The 16,613-nt window shown below is 41.1% G+C and overlaps 1 long non-coding RNA gene across 1 annotated transcript; it reads right to left on the minus strand.

Moving 5' to 3' along the window:
* Positions 1-13,960: 13,960 nt before the first annotated feature.
* LOC139210902 (uncharacterized) lies at positions 13,961-16,526 on the minus strand. Its single transcript, XR_011585275.1, has 2 exons — positions 16,109-16,526; positions 13,961-14,910 (listed from the first exon to the last, which is right to left on the minus strand). It is a non-coding gene; the product is annotated as an uncharacterized lncRNA (long non-coding RNA).
* Positions 16,527-16,613: the final 87 nt, after the last annotated feature.

The following is a 16,613-nucleotide window of genomic DNA, read 5'->3' on the forward strand; positions in this document are numbered from 1 at the left end:
GCAACACAAATAACTATACAGATAATTTATTCAGTTGCCAGCCACCACTTTGATCCTTTTATTCCTTGTCCTGATCTACTTCCATACATTTTAATTACCATCCCATATGCTCATCCATCCCCTGCTACTCTGGCACCGTAGCTGAACCCTGACTTAACCAAAACCCAAAGGTATCATTAATACTCATGAAATAGACTGCAAATGCAATCTCAACTATTGGGAATGGCAGTATGAACTCATAATACTGCTTTGAGAACATGAAAATCTCCTCATAAATGTCCAATAAGAAAACGCTGTGCTTTTCAGATAAGAGTTACGCAGTCTGTTCTATGGATTCATGAATGTACGCATATATTTTGCTTTCCAATCTTTCCAGTCATCTGAAACAAAACGCCCAAAAGTATTGAGATGATCTTAAGTTATTGTTTGTGAAAATAAGAACAACCTTGTAGTCATTTTTCAGCTCCAAGTTACAGGTTACAAAATCTTTTTTTCTAAATACTGGATTTGATGACATTTATCTTATGAATCTTACATTTTGTAAATTAAAAAGCATCCCTGAAAAGTGGAATAAAATTCTACTTAAAACCATTAGAGAAATAAGAAGCCAAGGTATTTTTCCTTGCCAAAAAAGTCCAAGCTCACACAATAAACTTCTAAAAACAGCCACTGGTGATGGGCCTTGCATTTCAATATGTGTTTTGTAGTTTGGTGGTGCATTTTTCTGGTTGGCTTAACACAAATCATGTGAACTAATGCTGACATTTCAAGTGCAGCTACAGTAAAACGTATTCTGATAGCAGGAAAAATATGGCTGTCTAAAACCATCAGTGCTTGGTTTTGTTGTCAGACGGAACAAACACACGAGGATTTATTTCTACCTTCACTTTTTGAATCGACTGTAACTTCTCCATAAGCAGTAACCTCAGTAGACCAATTTAAAGCAAAGAGCCTCATCGCATCTCAGCTGCTTTCTCACCTTTTGTATCAGACCATGTGTGCACCGAAAAGAGCACCAACACTCCCCATCAAAGATCATCCCCATTCTGAAACACTCCATAAGCACTTAACACAGCAGAGCAGATTTCCAGGCCACAAGATTAAAGCTAACTACCTGCAGCAGCTAACACTGCTTCTCAGCCTCTAGATTTAGGATTTTTTTTTTTTTCTTTTTTTGCAGCGGCTCATTTTTCTCACTGAGCTGAAAATGGGATGCCGAGAGCAATCCTGCCTGGATTATTTAAACAGCCACTTCAAAGGAGAGCAATTATAATCCCACATTATTGATATGGGAAGGAAAAAAACCCAGTGAGTAAATGTCATATACTAGAAAGGAAATGCCACTGACATATTTGGACATGCAGAATGTGAGCACATGATAAGTGCTTTTAGGTTTGAGGTTTAATTTTCTTTATGTGATATAAGAAGGTAGGATGAGTAGAATTAATCTCATCTCACACTCTGTTCAAATACACAGCAGTGCACATAACCACTGTTACACACTAGCATGCACACACACAAATACTCTTGAAAGACTTGAGATATTTTGGCCTATATATACACATGAGCCAAATATTCCTTAGTAATTCTTTCTTAATCCTTAGGAGCAACCAACAAATCACATGTTACATGTTACAACATGTTAGCTGATGTAGCCATCTTATACCTATAAATACAACAGCTTGTAGTGTATAACACACAATAGTACTAGCAATAGTACTACTGAATTTGTCAGTAGTAAGTTTGCTGACCCAGATTAAAGCATGCATGTGTGTGTGTGTTGGAGTTAGTAGTAAATGGCAGTGAATTATGCTGCACGTGTCCCTGAGAATTCAGTACAGATGGTTATTTTAGTCAGGCTAAGGCTGCAGGCAGCCCGCTGTCATGTTGTGTAAATCTGGCTGCAGGAAAATGGTCCACCCCTGCAGGTTAATGATAAGATTGCTGCACTTTTGAGAAGTGATGAATGAGAATGCTGGAGAAAAAAACAGGAATTATGTAACATTCAGCCGGGCTGTTGTGGTTTTCCTCTCTGCAACCCTTGTAATAACGTTCTGTTCATTGCCATCAGCGCTGCATGAATAATAACATTTTGTGCCTCAGTGACCTTGGTGGAAACAGAGTTTACTGCCCTTTAAAATGTCTGAATCAGGACCAAATGCATTTTTCTTCAGACCCTTGACTCCTTTTTCACCTGATTCCGTACTGCATATACATCGTTTTTGTGCATCTTTTCTGTTTTTACGTGATCACAAATGCAGTCACGTGATGTGTGCCTGTGTATGTTCACAATATTGGATATGTTGGGGGTTCCACAGTGACATGTTGACGGTGGCTGACTTATTGCTTCCTGCAGAGATCAAGCTGCCAGCATGTTTCCAATATCAAAACAGGTCAAGGACGTGGCTGCAGGACAACACAACCCGTAAATTATCTCCACTCCTTTTCACACCAACACATGACGAGGATCAAGACGCAACGGTGTTTAGTGTTTAGTGTGTTTCTGCATTATCGTTCACATCTCATAAAGGAAAATATTATCTCCAGCAAAACTTTGTCTTGCAAATATTTCTTAAGTAAAGGACACGTGCAGACAGATGCTGTGTGGAAAGCAGGACAAGGGGTCTGAGTTTAAACCAGCAGCTGTGGAAATGTTTGGGTTGGCTGAGGTGATGCAAACAGTGTGACTGTCTCCAGACACTCGACAGATGTGCATGAACCCACACACACACACACAGATATTCATTTATAGTGTCCTCCCTGCTAATGCCACAGTATGTCTGAACTGAGGCCATGGATATCGTTGCAAGGTCCTTGAACTCAGTATGAGTCATGCACGGCTTCATTGTTGCAGTAAAATGATGAGCAGAGAGTGTGTTTGTGTGTGTGTATGAGCGTTGTGCTGTGATGACAGGGCTGGGAGGCGGTCTCACAGATGTCAGGCTCAAGCCCCTCACCTTAGATAGAAATGACATGTTGTAAATCTGACCCTGACCTTTGACCGGGCGCGAGTCAAAAGATTGTTTTTCTGCCAATATCAGTAAAGTGATAAAATACACTCCCATCTGGACACACAAGGGTCTGGGAAAACAGGCCCAAAAGGAAAGTGTGGCGTGGAGTCAAAAAGAGTAAAACTTGCACACTGACTGTGAATCATAAATTTTTTTTAACAGATATTGATTTAATCCCAGTATCCTCTTTGTTCACGCCAATGTGTTTAAACATGTTTTACTGGTTTGGGTTGAAATCATCAAATGTAAGCAGACAACATGAAGAATCTACAATCATGCTAGAGGCTTTTACCATTCACCATCTTAGTTTAGCTTGTTAGCATGCTAGCATTTGCTACTTATCACAAAGTTCAGCTGAGGCTGATGGGAATGTAATTCGTTTTGCAGATTTTTGGTCATAAAACGTGCTGGACTGACATCATTCTGAGCCGATGATGGCGTGTGATGAAAAGTCGAGATCACCAAACTGATGTCAGATCATCCAGAGGGGAATATGTACGTCTGAAGGAAATTTCACGGCAATCCATGTGATAATTGTTGAGACATTTCAATCAAAAACACAAACGTCAACTTCATGAAAAATCAGGGGGAACACCGAAGTCATTAGGATTCTGCATTGGAGCTATGAATGTCTGTACAAAAAAATTGGTGCCAATTCATCCAGCAGATGTTGTAATATATCTCATGAAAATTGGAAACACTGGCATTCTGGTGGTGCTAAAGGAAAAGTCAACCATCTAGTCCATCTAACACTTGCTGAGATATATCAGTCAGAGCCAAAGTGATGGACTGAACTGCATGAACTGTGACATGCATTTGAGAGTTCAGAAAAACTAGTTGGCTGATTTTTGAGCTGAGATTATTTTGTCACGCAATTAAAAATAAACTGATTTTGTACAGTCAGTCGTTATCTGGGTTCAAAGCAGGACTACTGGGTAAGAGTTTTAGGATGGTTTTGAGCGAAAAAGCAGCGTCAGACAGATGAGGAGGGGCTGAGAGATACTTTTTACATCAGGAGTTAAGAGGTGCATGTGAGAGGTAGAGAAAAGGCCAGAGGAGGGAGGGATGACAGAGGAGGAGAGAAAAGCAGGTACACTGCACTAATGTGGGGAGACAGGGCCAGTCTAGGGAGCATCTGTTTTTAGAGTCTCTAAACCCTGCTCTCCATCCATCCTCTTCCTCCTGATCCCCTCTGCATCACGCTCTGACTCTCTTTTTATTTTGTGTTTGTGTCCACAGTGCACTCTAAACAGCCCATGTTTTACCATCAGAAAGCAAAAACCGGGAGCTTCTCCCAGAGGAGTTGGATAACGGCGAGCGGAGACAGCGAGGCTGCAGTTATTTTTCGACAGCCCAGGGTCAGTCAGGGCTGCTCTGTTTAATAGAGGAAGGCTATAAAAATATTGAAGTGTTATTACAGTGGGAGCCTGAGAAATAATTCAAAGCATGTGTATGTGAGTGTGTATGTGTGTGGGGACCGTTATTACGTAAGAGATTAGCATGTGCAGAGTAAATGCAGAAACAAGGACTGGAAAGAAATGAGGGGACGTTTTAGTCTTCTGTCCTTGTTTATTTCTTGCTGCCATTGAAAAGAGAGGAAATCTGGAGATGATTTGAGGTCAGTCAACCTCGATCACACAGCAGGCCTTCAATAATTTAGGAGTTCTTTAATGCGTGTTGGAATTCAGCCACTTGAACTCTGCTCTTCGTAAAAAAAAAAGGAAAAAAATGTCCCTTCTCACTGAGTTCTGCATGTTTCCTCAATTTCTTTTCTCCAGTTTAAAGGAGGAGAACTTGCCGAAAACATGCTTGTCATGCTCCTCCCATGCCCTCCAGTGAACTCCACAACTATTTCCCTCTGTTTGCCCAGGACTTGAAGGCTCCAAGTGGCCTCTCTGGACGACTACATCATTCCATCTTCATTGTACTTCATATTTCGCTCAGAGAGAAAGAGAGAAGGCCTGGGAGTGTCAAAAGAACATACTTACATACTTGTGCCGTTACTGAGGCCCTTGGGTCGACCCCGGCAACATACCGTGAACTGCAATGCCATTAAAAACTTACATCAGCCATGATGAGGAAGGAGAGAGGAGGACTCGGGAAGAAAAAGAAAAAGGGCCTGCAGTGCTGTGAAGTCCAGAACTGCATTAATATCGACCGCAGAAACTGTCTGACCTTCACTTTCAACACGAAATAACAGTAAAAACACAACCAGAGCAGAGTCATGTCTCAGTAATGTTTAAGGGGAACATCTCCACACTGTTGGCACATACGGCCGCTCCGCTTGTGTGCAGTTCTCTTCTAATGTTTAGAAATGCCTACATGAGACCTCCTCACAGATCCTGGTGATTAAAGCTGATTGCTTTTTGCTTCCTCATAAAAATAGACGCATCACAAAGTAAAGTATGATGCTTGTTCCTATTAGCCAGTTCACTGCATCATCGGTTATTCAACCAAGTATTGATGATGATGATGATAACGATGATGATGATGATGATGATGGTGATGATAGAGGGTGGGGGGGGGAGACTGACCCAACTGCTGCAATGCAGATCTCACGGGAACATGAATCACTGAGTCTGAGGGGAAGGTAACAAGTGGATTCACAGACTCTCTCACTCTGATACACACAAACACACTTTTTCTCTCTCTCTTTCTCTCTCTCTCACACACACACACACACACGCACACACACACACACACACGCACACTCAAAGTCATTAATTGTTCCCTGCTGACTGGACACCTGGTACCTTTTGTTTCTAATAATCAATCACCGAAGCAGGAATAATCACACAGGTTTCTTCATTATCTTATGCCGCAGTTTTGTCTGCTTTTGTCTGGCCATCAGTTTGTGCTGGTGCTATGCTGCTGTGTTGCGTGTGTGTGTGTCTGTGTTGCGTGTGTGTGTGTGTGTGTGTCTGTGTGTGTCTGTGTGTGTGTCTAAATGGGTCAAACCCCTCTGTTGCCTCTCACATAGTCCATTGGGAGATAAATACAGAGAGATGAGCTTTAATCCGGGATTGGAGCTGGATCCTCTAACTCAGTGAAACACACACACACACATACACGCATGCACACACACACACACACACACACGCACACACACACGCACACCAAAACGCAAAAACACAACCGAACCCTAAAACTAACTCTGACCCTATCATTACCCCATCCTAACCCTTCATATTCACTTACACACATTCATGTATGATCTCAGACAGTCATGTACGGTCTCTCTCTCTCTACTACACTGTCTCTCTCTCTCTCTCACACACACACACACATTGCACACACACACTTGTTGTCTAAGTAATAAACTGATATCTCCATGTCATCTGTGCCCTACTGCCTGTGTTCTGGTGTCTGTGTGTGATGTAACACCAGTATGTCACAGATTGTGTTTACAGTCTTTCCATCTAATTCTCTGTGTCCTCAACACTGATGTCACATAAAATAAAAAAAAAGTTAGGTTGCACATATGAGTGAGACAGTTGTCATAACTTTCCATTATTCTTAGCATTTCTAGACTTTCTCAGCAACTGTATATTACTATGACATGTAAAATGCATAATCCTACTATTTTCTAATCCTTCAACTTTGTTTTTAAGTGTGTGCTTATTATTTACGAGTACTGCAGAGCAAAAAAGTAAAGCAAAATTTATTTTGAACAAAAAAACTGGTGGACATTCCTTTCATTATCTGTCTTTAGCCGCCATCACCATCAATAAGTTTAGATAAGTGAAAAAAAGTACCTCAACGATAAATAAATGATATAACTAATTTAATTTAACCTCACTTTGAAATAAAGTCACCACTGAATTTACAGCACCACATTTCTGACTGTATGTGGTCTAAATGCCCCTGTCTGAGGGTCTAAATCTGTTTAGTCTGAGTTTAAATGTTCTTTTGATGAAAACGTGTCTTCACTTGGTGATCCAAAAGCGAGAAGAACAACTCTAAAAAGCTAGATTTTGTTATTTATTTCCCTTGGGCCTTGTTTTAAAGCTGCACCAAGCAGTGACATACATGCAGCCCTGGACGGATATTCAAGAATGAGGAGTTTACACAGGTTGCGTGTGTTCCTGTGCAGGTCAGGTTAACTGGAGAATCTAAACAGCCTCTAGGTGTTAATGAGCTAAAGCTTATTGAGTGCTTTTTACTTTGACTCAGTGTAAATGATGAATTCACTTGTATTTTACTGGCAAATCAGTTTGTGGCAATTTAATGAAATGAAAATTTCTCCAATTAAAAATTGTCACCAAACAACATCATAAACTTAAACGATATAAAAGCCTTGTAAGGCAAAACCTGAATTCTTGTCTAGTCTTTTTTCGCAGGGTTTTTAGGACTTGATTATTTCCGTGGCATTGTTATAATGTGGTGTGTCAGAAGAATGCACTCCACCCACCATCAGTGCAATGCAAAAGTGGCAGTAAATGTCAGCCATAAAGATTATTCCAGTGAAATAATTTGACAGCGTTTTGACGCATAGACAGCGCGGGTAACCCGCGCTTCCAATAAATGGTCGGACGAAATGATGGAAAGAGGTAGGAAATGGTGTAAGTCAGCAGAAATGAGACACACATGCATGCACACACACACACAAGACACACACACTCCATCTGACTTCTCCATCCACCCTAAACAAGAATGACACTGAAATACAGACAAGTGTTCTCGTCGCTGAAGCCTGAAATTGCCTTTCCTTCCTGCTGTTGATTGTGTTTCACAGTCAGTGAAACAAGAGCTGGGACCCCATGACAGATTCACTGTGTGTGTGTGTGTGTGTGTGTGTGTGTGTGTATCTAGTCTTATTCATTTGTGCTACACTCACATCAATTTGAAAGAGATTTGATATTCTGCTTGCAAGATTGAATTTATGCATGGAGGGCATGCACCGTTCAACAAGAGAGCTTTCCGGTCAGTTAACCATCCACCAATCTAACTTCTCCTCCACTTAGCAAGGTGAGGCTGCAATGAGTCCTTTGGCTGTGAAATGTCTCAAATGAGATTAAACTTTATTGCAAATTAATTTCTCTGCAACACTGTTTCCTTATTAACAGCCACAGCAAATTATTTTTCCTGCAGCCATACTCTTTATTACTCTGTCCTCACTGACCAGGCCACCACATGGTCAAAGAGAGACTAGATGACTTTTGACATTCTTCTTCTTTCCAAACAAAAATGTGACTTTAGACGAGCTCTTTCTGAGTTAAAAACACTCAGAGGTGTCGCTGCTGCTCATTCTGATATGACCATTAGCTAATTAGCTGACCCTCATTTCTCTGTGGTGGAGATTAACTACTTATATTTATTCCATGAATGTACTTATAAATGATTTTATGCTACTTTATAATTCTACTTTACCTAAATATTATCCAGAAATACTGGACTTTTTAGGACATGTTGTTTAACAGCTGTAGTTATTAGTTACTTTGCTACTTTTGTAAGCACAGTGGTTGCTGTTCAGTAGAACAATATGTCCGGTTGTGAAGTTGCATACAGTATTTTGGTTGTAATCTGGGGTAGTTTACTGCTTTAATCTAGATTGTAATGAGTTACACTCTACTTTATACAATGAGGAAATTGTGCCAAACTGTGATGAGTGTTCATGAAATCGTTTCAAAACCCAAATGCAAAACTTCTTGGCTCATTACAAATGTTTTGGAGATACAAAGTTTCCACCCAGTGACAGTGATGTGTTTTATGTTAATGTAGTGTTTAATGTTTGCATTCCCTCTGGGGAATTTCCTTTTTGCACAGAAAAGGTCAGAGGTCCTGGTCGGCTGTGGAACAGCGCCTCTGGAGCTGGCAGGAGTTCAGCCTCACTTTTGTTCAGGGACACATTCATCAGGTTGGACGCTTGCTGACATGAAGGATTGATGCCAGGTTTTCTGTGTCAAGGTCAGTCTCCCACTCTTAATGCCAACCTGCAGGCCTGTATTATCTTCCCAGATAGGGTTGTGTTTGCCTTTCAGGACAGTACAAGGAAAGAGTCAAAGAAAATTAACTGTTTAGCTGCTGAATGTAGAGAAACACAAGCGCTTAGCTCTTCATTCAGGTTAAAACAGAGACTTTCATTACTTACTGAGACTGTTTGACCTAAAATCTCACATCAAACACACACACACACAGAGACAGAGAGAGAGAGAGAGAGAGGTGATCCTGCTCCTCCAGCCCAGATGTCATCCAGCCGTGCAGGCAGTGAAAGCTTTACTCACATTTAATACTAATACACACATACAACAGACAACACAATTAGATTGCTTACATCTCGGATTGTTTTGTCTCCTTCAGATTATCTCCACAGCTGTTTGATTTCAGACAAATACATGTGTGTGTGTATCCTGCCAGCAGAGAAAATACTCTTACATGTGTGCGGGCAGGCAGCTGGATGTGCAGAACTAAAAGGAAATCTAATATTCATGCAGCTATATCGCAACTTTTATCGTACATTCAGGTGTATTTGCAGGTGATTTTAGAGTTCATGCTGGGAGAGGTGGAACATTTAGTGTTATTCTGTCAGATTTTTCCATAAGCAGACTGTCTGTGACCTCCAGTGGAAAACAGCAGAAGTGCATCTGATGCTGTTGAGGAGAGAGAATCGGTAGGTGGCGCCACAGCTGTGAAAATGAAATGTGACAGGGCGTGAGCTGAACTCCAGAGGGGAAGCTAGTGCATAGCCCTGGGCAACACACACACACACACGCACACATGCAGAAGGACATAATTACTGAAGCAAAGGTAATAAACATAACATGCAGCACGGCTCTCTGGGGCCCAGTTTAAAACCAGTGCTCTCTTCTGTTTGTCCAGTTTGAAACATCAAAGACAAAGATATGTGTGTGCTGGGCTGGAGGACGTTTACACTCTGTCAATACTTCAAAAGTCTAAAGGTCAGAGATCAGACATTTTGTCTCTGTTCCTCCAGGATATTTGTGTCAGCCGCTCTGTGTGAATCCTCTTTACATCTACATAGGTCCACAACAGAACACCTGAGCAGCCGTCTGTGTTTGTCGAAATCTGTTTAATTGTTACATAACGAGAAAGAGAGGAACAAAATCACATGTAAGAGATCACATGTCACACGTCTCGGCCTTATTACTCACAAAGTTTCAAGCGAAACTGCTGTCAGCTGCTATCAAAACATCTGGACTGAAAGTGTAATCTCAGCAAAACGTGTGACACTCGAGTGTGTACGTGTGTGTGTGTGTGTGTGTACGTGTGTGTGTGTGTGTGTGTGTGTGTGTGCGGTTGACAAGCTGATCATCCAGGTGACATGTCACTAGGACACAATCACCTGGGTGTGTCGTTGGCCTCGTTGGTGGCTCTGTTTTCCTGCTCCTGTTACTTCCTCCACTGCTACAGAAAGCCACAGGGCATCTTTTATGCACTTGTTTTTTGAAAAGTTTGCCTTTGTCTTGATATTTTGTGGCTGCTGTCAAGAAAAATGTGACAGGAAGCTGGCTGCTGATTAGGCAACAACAATATATTAAGATGGTCATTCATTTTAATCTCCTACAATCAACCCAGTTTGTCATTTCTGGGACAAAACTTGAAATTCTCTGCAGGTTTGTCAGGTTTATTTGCAGATGCCAGCCCGTCTGAGTGACAGGCATGTGTCTTGTCTGAAGAAACTGTGACAGACATACAGGAAGGCGGTCGGGTCGAGTGGAGGAAGCATATAAAGGCCTGATTGATATGGGGGTGCGGTGTGTGTGACACAGCCGAGACACGTGGCTTTTTCTGGTGTCAAACCGGTCTGGGAGGAGGCGGAGGAACTGCTTGTTTGCGTGAACCAGCAACAGTATCTGTTTGTTTTGGGGAAGAAAAGTGCGGAGTGACACGCTTCCCTTTGTCAGATCAATTGACAGGCGTTATATAATGGTGACATCCACAAAACTATCCAGCAACTGGCATTACGAGCCTGTTTTTGTGGTTTACTGTGGCTGCTCACAGTAATAACAGTGTACTCTGACCAACATCAGTGTTTCCACTAAATCTACAGACTGAATGGATTCAACATTTGATTTTCTCCTACTCTGTTTATCCATTTTTTTTGGATGTGAGACCACAGTGAGGGAGCTAAAGACGACTCTGTGTCACAGTGTGTGTCACGCTTGCTCCAGCAGCATTAGCCACCCTGTACTTTACTGAGGCTCCAGATGCTCTTAATTCATCCCGACCGTCTAAACTTTAATACCACATCTCTGTCTGTCTGCCATTTCCACAAGGGCAGCAAAGATTCAGGCAGCGAATGGAGAGTCGGGGGCCACATCAGATGGATGTTTGAAGGGAGGAAAGAAAAGGTTAAAAGAATCCTATAGACTTCAAACCTTGAAGAAAACTCAGTATTTCTCAGTTCTCTGTGTTGTTGTACCCTCATTACAAAGCAGTGAGTGTTGCACAATAATTGGCAGATAGTCATGTCAAAGCTATTTATGCTTTCTGAAGATGTAATGAGTCACGCTGGCTTTGCTGATCACCTCCACATGACATTTTCTTCTTGTGTAAGTGTCATTTCATGAACATTAAGACACATAATGTTTGGGTGGGTCTTTTTCAATCCAGTTGTTCATCAAAAACTCTCACAGACACAAAAGCACCGCTGCTCACATCTAAATGAGAATTTAGAACAACGAACAAACAAGACAAAGCAGTGCAGAGATAAAAAAAAAAAAAAAGAAGAACAAGATGAGTAGGAACTATCAACCACACAGACGTGGTTCCTACACCTCCTTGTACTGTGTCTCACTGAAGGTTACCTTGATATATGATTGATGTCTGCAAGCAAAATTCATTTTTTATTATCATCTGTCACTGAAAGCCCTTTCATCTGTCTCTCCTGAGATGATATTTATCAAATATGTACAGCTTGGATTCACAAGGAAGAAAAAAAGATCTGTTGAAATAATTTTTTTCTCTGAGATGTAAATTTAGTCCAGGAATAGAGTAGATGTTTTAATCTCAGAATAAGTCACCTGACAGGTTATTTCTGGACATTTGGAGTGATTTACAAATAGCACGGGCAGATAAAGTGTGTTTGAACAGGAACAAAACAGCACAACTTCACTTGAATTGAATAATTTTTAAAGGGATTGAGGTTATTGTTCTTATCTGTTGTACAGTATGTTTACAGTGTTTACAAAAAGACAATAAAGTCAGACTGAATTTAAATTGAACCAAATTATCTTGACGTTTCTGCCCAAAGTTTATAATCTCTCAGGCAGAACTTAATCTCACCACCCTCACCTTATTAAAACCAAACTCTAATGTTAAGAAGCTGCTGTCTCAGTCTGGGCAGAGATTCATTAAATCAGGGCAACATTTAAATATAACCCAAGCTTTCTCAAATCTATAACAGTATCTGGCTTTCAGGAGCCTGAAGAGATGAAATTATTCACTGATTAACAAGTGAATAAAGGCACAGCAGTGCTTTAATGCCACCATGCTAACGTGCTCACAGTGACAGTGAAATGATGATGCTAAGCAGCTGCAATGTTAACCATCATCAACATCTTAGTTTAGCATGTTAGCAGGCTAATATTTGGTAATTAGCAATGCTCGTAAAGTACAGCTGATGGGAAAAGTCATCAGTTCTACTAATCTTGAATGAAAATATTAGAAAATGTTTAAGTTAAGGGATCACTAATCAGAATTAATCTTGAGGTGCACATGAGTGTATGCATCGCTTTTCAGGGCAATAAGTCAAATAGTTTTCGAGAAATGTAACTTAAAATCACAAATTTCAACCTCATGGTGGCACTGGAGGAAAAGTCAGAGGGTAAAAGTCATCATGATTCATCCTCAGGGAAACATGAATGTCTGTGACAAATTATATGTGAGTTAATTACAGATTATACATGATGAGATAAGGTGGTGGAGCAGAGTCACTAGCATGGCTGAAAAAGTCAATATATAAAGTTTATTCACTATAAATTGAATATAACCCAGAAACATTTTCACGTTTATCTTGTGCAGGGGCCTCGACCCCGAGGTTAGGAACTACTGCCCCAGAGGATCTCTTTGTGTACAGACTGCAACACCACCTACACCAACACCGTCTTTATCGGCTTGGTCCTCATGTAAAACAACAGGGTAATGTATCATGGTTGATTTGGTGCACACATTAGCACACATCTCATTAGAACAGCAGCATTTTATCTACATTCACGTTTCAAATGAATGAAAGTATTCTAATCTGCCACTCACAAGGCAGAACGCCTCTTGATGTTGACCTTGATTAATCCGAGGCGGCACTACGTAAATAACACACCAACCATGACAGTTTGTTAATCACATGTCGAGCTGCAGGCACCGCAGGTACCTGGCGCTTTTACAAATAGCCCTTTGGCTGTGTTTGTGAGCCTGACACGGCTGTCCTATTTATGGCTGTTGTGTCGTGCTGCCTGTAATATATTATAACAGAGTCATTGTCTGAAAGGTGGGTGTTGCCCTCTCACTCAGGAACATGAGGAAAGGTCATGTGGATGATGGAAAAACCTGTGTTATATATCGACTGTGGCATTTGTGAAAGATCAGATCAAGAGGCTCAGATTAAAACAATGGCTGCTCTTTTATTAGAGCTGCATCGACTGAGGTAACACGTCTTCTCATAATGCCCTCATATGACACAGGACATCTATATGTGGGTTTTGTCAACAACACCGTCCTCAGACTCTCCGGTTGGATCTGAACCAGCCAGCAATATTTTCCGTACCACTCTGTGCCGTCCTGTTTTACAGCCCCGGGCTGTGCTGCAGAAACTCAGGCCTGCTTCCAGAAACAATGCAGACGCCTTCTTTTCCCCTCGTGTCCGACAGAATTTATCGACTAATCGAGCTCACGCTGCCTCCTCTTTGATATAACATGCCAGTTTCATTTACCCATCTTTGTGAAATGAGGCAAACTAAATATAAACAAGCAATGATGAGGAGAGGAAGATGTTGAAGTACAAAGTTTTATTTGAACTCATTGTGGTTGAAATGTGAAGGAACCCATTTCCCCTGTTATTCTTTGTGTTAGCTTTGTAAAAGAATTTGTTTTTCTGTGCACACAAGAATGGTGTAACATGCAAATAGAGATCAAAACTAATATGTGGACATTACCGTGAGAGAAAAGCTGAATGATACCTAATAAATAGACCATAGTGAAGAGGTAAACTGGTGTATTTTTCCTCTCATTAGTGAGTTATACATAATAAATTCTGTGGCGATAATACAGCCTCTGCATGCTTTTGGCTACCGTGCTTCTATTAATCACATTTTCTGCAACACGGGCAACTTGTGACCCTCCTATTCGTCAGGAGGGTGTCTCACAAGTGGCAACATTGACAATAACCTCCAAAACACAATGTACAAAATTACAAAATAAATATGCTTCTTTTTTAAAATTGGTTTCTTTTGCAATAAAATAGGCTCACAAAGCAATTATTAAACATCAAACTTGGCACTTTTCATTAATATTAATTTGAGTTCTCCTTGTTGTTTCCTTGACATAAAGAAAAAAAACAGCAGTGTTGAAATATAATTCATGCAGCAAGTGTGTGAAAAAAAGGGTCATTATACATCGAGTTTGGTCTAACAAGTTTGCATCAAACAGAGGCAAGGACGCTCTCTGCACACAAAGCGTCTGTGTGAGGCACTGCAGCCAACAATTTCCATTCCAGTTGTGGGGAAGCAGAGCTGTAGGTGCAGAGACTCTCATGCTGTAGCCCTTATCCAGCCTTTCCTTCTCTTCTGGCTCCACTGGCTGTCCACTAATGATGGTGAGTTTCATTTCACTGCTCATTAAGAGAACATCTTTGCAGACGGTCCTGCCATCAGACGCTGGTCGGGAGATGGTATCCCCGGGAATGAAATTAAGAGAAATTCAAACTGACCTGTGCTCAACAGACCTGAAAGCGAGAGAGACAGAGAGAAAGAGGGAAAATATTCAGGCAGACAGCAAGTGTCAGCACTATGTCTCCATTGCAGCCTCACTTTCGGGTGTTATTTTAAAACCAATTACAGCGTCAGACCTGTCTATGTGTGGCCTGGGCTTTTTCAGACACAGCTCAAAGTATTTACATATTATCAACACTGGTTTTAAGTGTTTTTGCAGCAACATGGACCGAAAATGTGACAAAATAAAAGCCCTACCATTGTGTTCACCCTGTCTTGTGCTTTGAGATTAAGTCAGAGGGCTTTAATGAAGGCTTTTAATGTGCAAAGTGTGCAGCTATGTCCTTTTCTCCTTTCATGTCTTTGATCAGAGCCACTGACTGAAAAGCTTGGCTCCTCAAGCGTCGTGATTTGCGAACCACCGCAGATCCTATAGTATCTCACACCCTGACATCACAGGCTTGTTAGATTCAATCAAATGTGCCATCATGCAAGTGTGCCCCAGGATCTTCTATGGAAATGTATGAATTGCTCAGCGTGCACGAGCATCCAGACATACGGTGTGCACTTATCTTTATTTACAGTAATAAAACACAAATCCCCAGTCTGGGCTTGAGCGTTTGAGAAAATAATTGGGAGCTTGACAAGGTTTCACACTGTAAATCTCTGAGGACATCTCTAGCTCACTCTCCTCTCCCTCCTTCTGCAGTAAGGTCAAACTTGTCATAAGACGTGTGTGTGTAATTAACGCTGCCCCCGACAGAAGATCAACAATGAGATGCAACACAAGGACACTGATAAGGAAAGTAAGCAGTGTGATATTGAGTGATGATGACCACTCTAGTCTAAAGATAAAGTTGTGTTTATTTCAACGTCTTTAATGGTTGAGCTCCTCTCATAAATTAAATGTGCTGCCAGACTGTTAATCAGATTCAAGTGATACAGTATATGTGTGATAGAGACTGTAGCAGATGCTTTCATTTCACCTGTGAAGCTAAACGTTTCCACATATTATACACAACCGAGCAGTCAGATCAACAAGCCGCTGATTGATTTAGACCCAGTAAACTGTAAGATAAACTTGTGCTCTCGGTCTTTAAAACACTGGTGCAGTGACCTTGCACTCTAACTCCTTGACTTATTCCTTTAAGTGCTTGTTTGGCAAAGTGCCTGTGTGGGAGATGGGTTGGTAAGATACAAAAATGATTTTACCTCGGATGCTTTTTGCCAACGCTGGGTCCCACAGTCTGTCGCTCTGTATTATGTCTCTCATGCAGGGTGTCACTCAGGTTCAGCTGAGACACCGTCGCTGTTTTACTTCAAATCCACTTGGCTCAATGGAGGTCCAGCAGACACAGCTGTAGCCTGAGAAACGGCCAATCGCAAAGCTCCTCCGGCCTGCTTGTTCTTGACAGGTTGCAGAGTCAAAGTCCATAATAGCGTTAATCAAATTTCCCAAAACGCTTTAAAAACTGATATGTAAAGTGCATTAAAATAATACTGTCATATCCTCTTTAGGTTGTCTATTAACACCTGGTGAAATAATCAGTATTTAATATTTCTTCAATTCTGTAATGGTTAAATAACATTATTTCCCAGTTTGCTTTAACATATAATTTGGATCCTTAAAATGTAAATATGTGTTTAATAGCCACAGGAGTTGAAACATTACAATAAAGGCAAACACAAGGTTTCACCACGACAAGGCAAGTTTTAA

This window comes from Pempheris klunzingeri, chromosome 12 (assembly GCF_042242105.1).
Source record: "Pempheris klunzingeri isolate RE-2024b chromosome 12, fPemKlu1.hap1, whole genome shotgun sequence".
Taxonomy (NCBI): Eukaryota; Metazoa; Chordata; class Actinopteri; order Acropomatiformes; family Pempheridae; genus Pempheris; species Pempheris klunzingeri.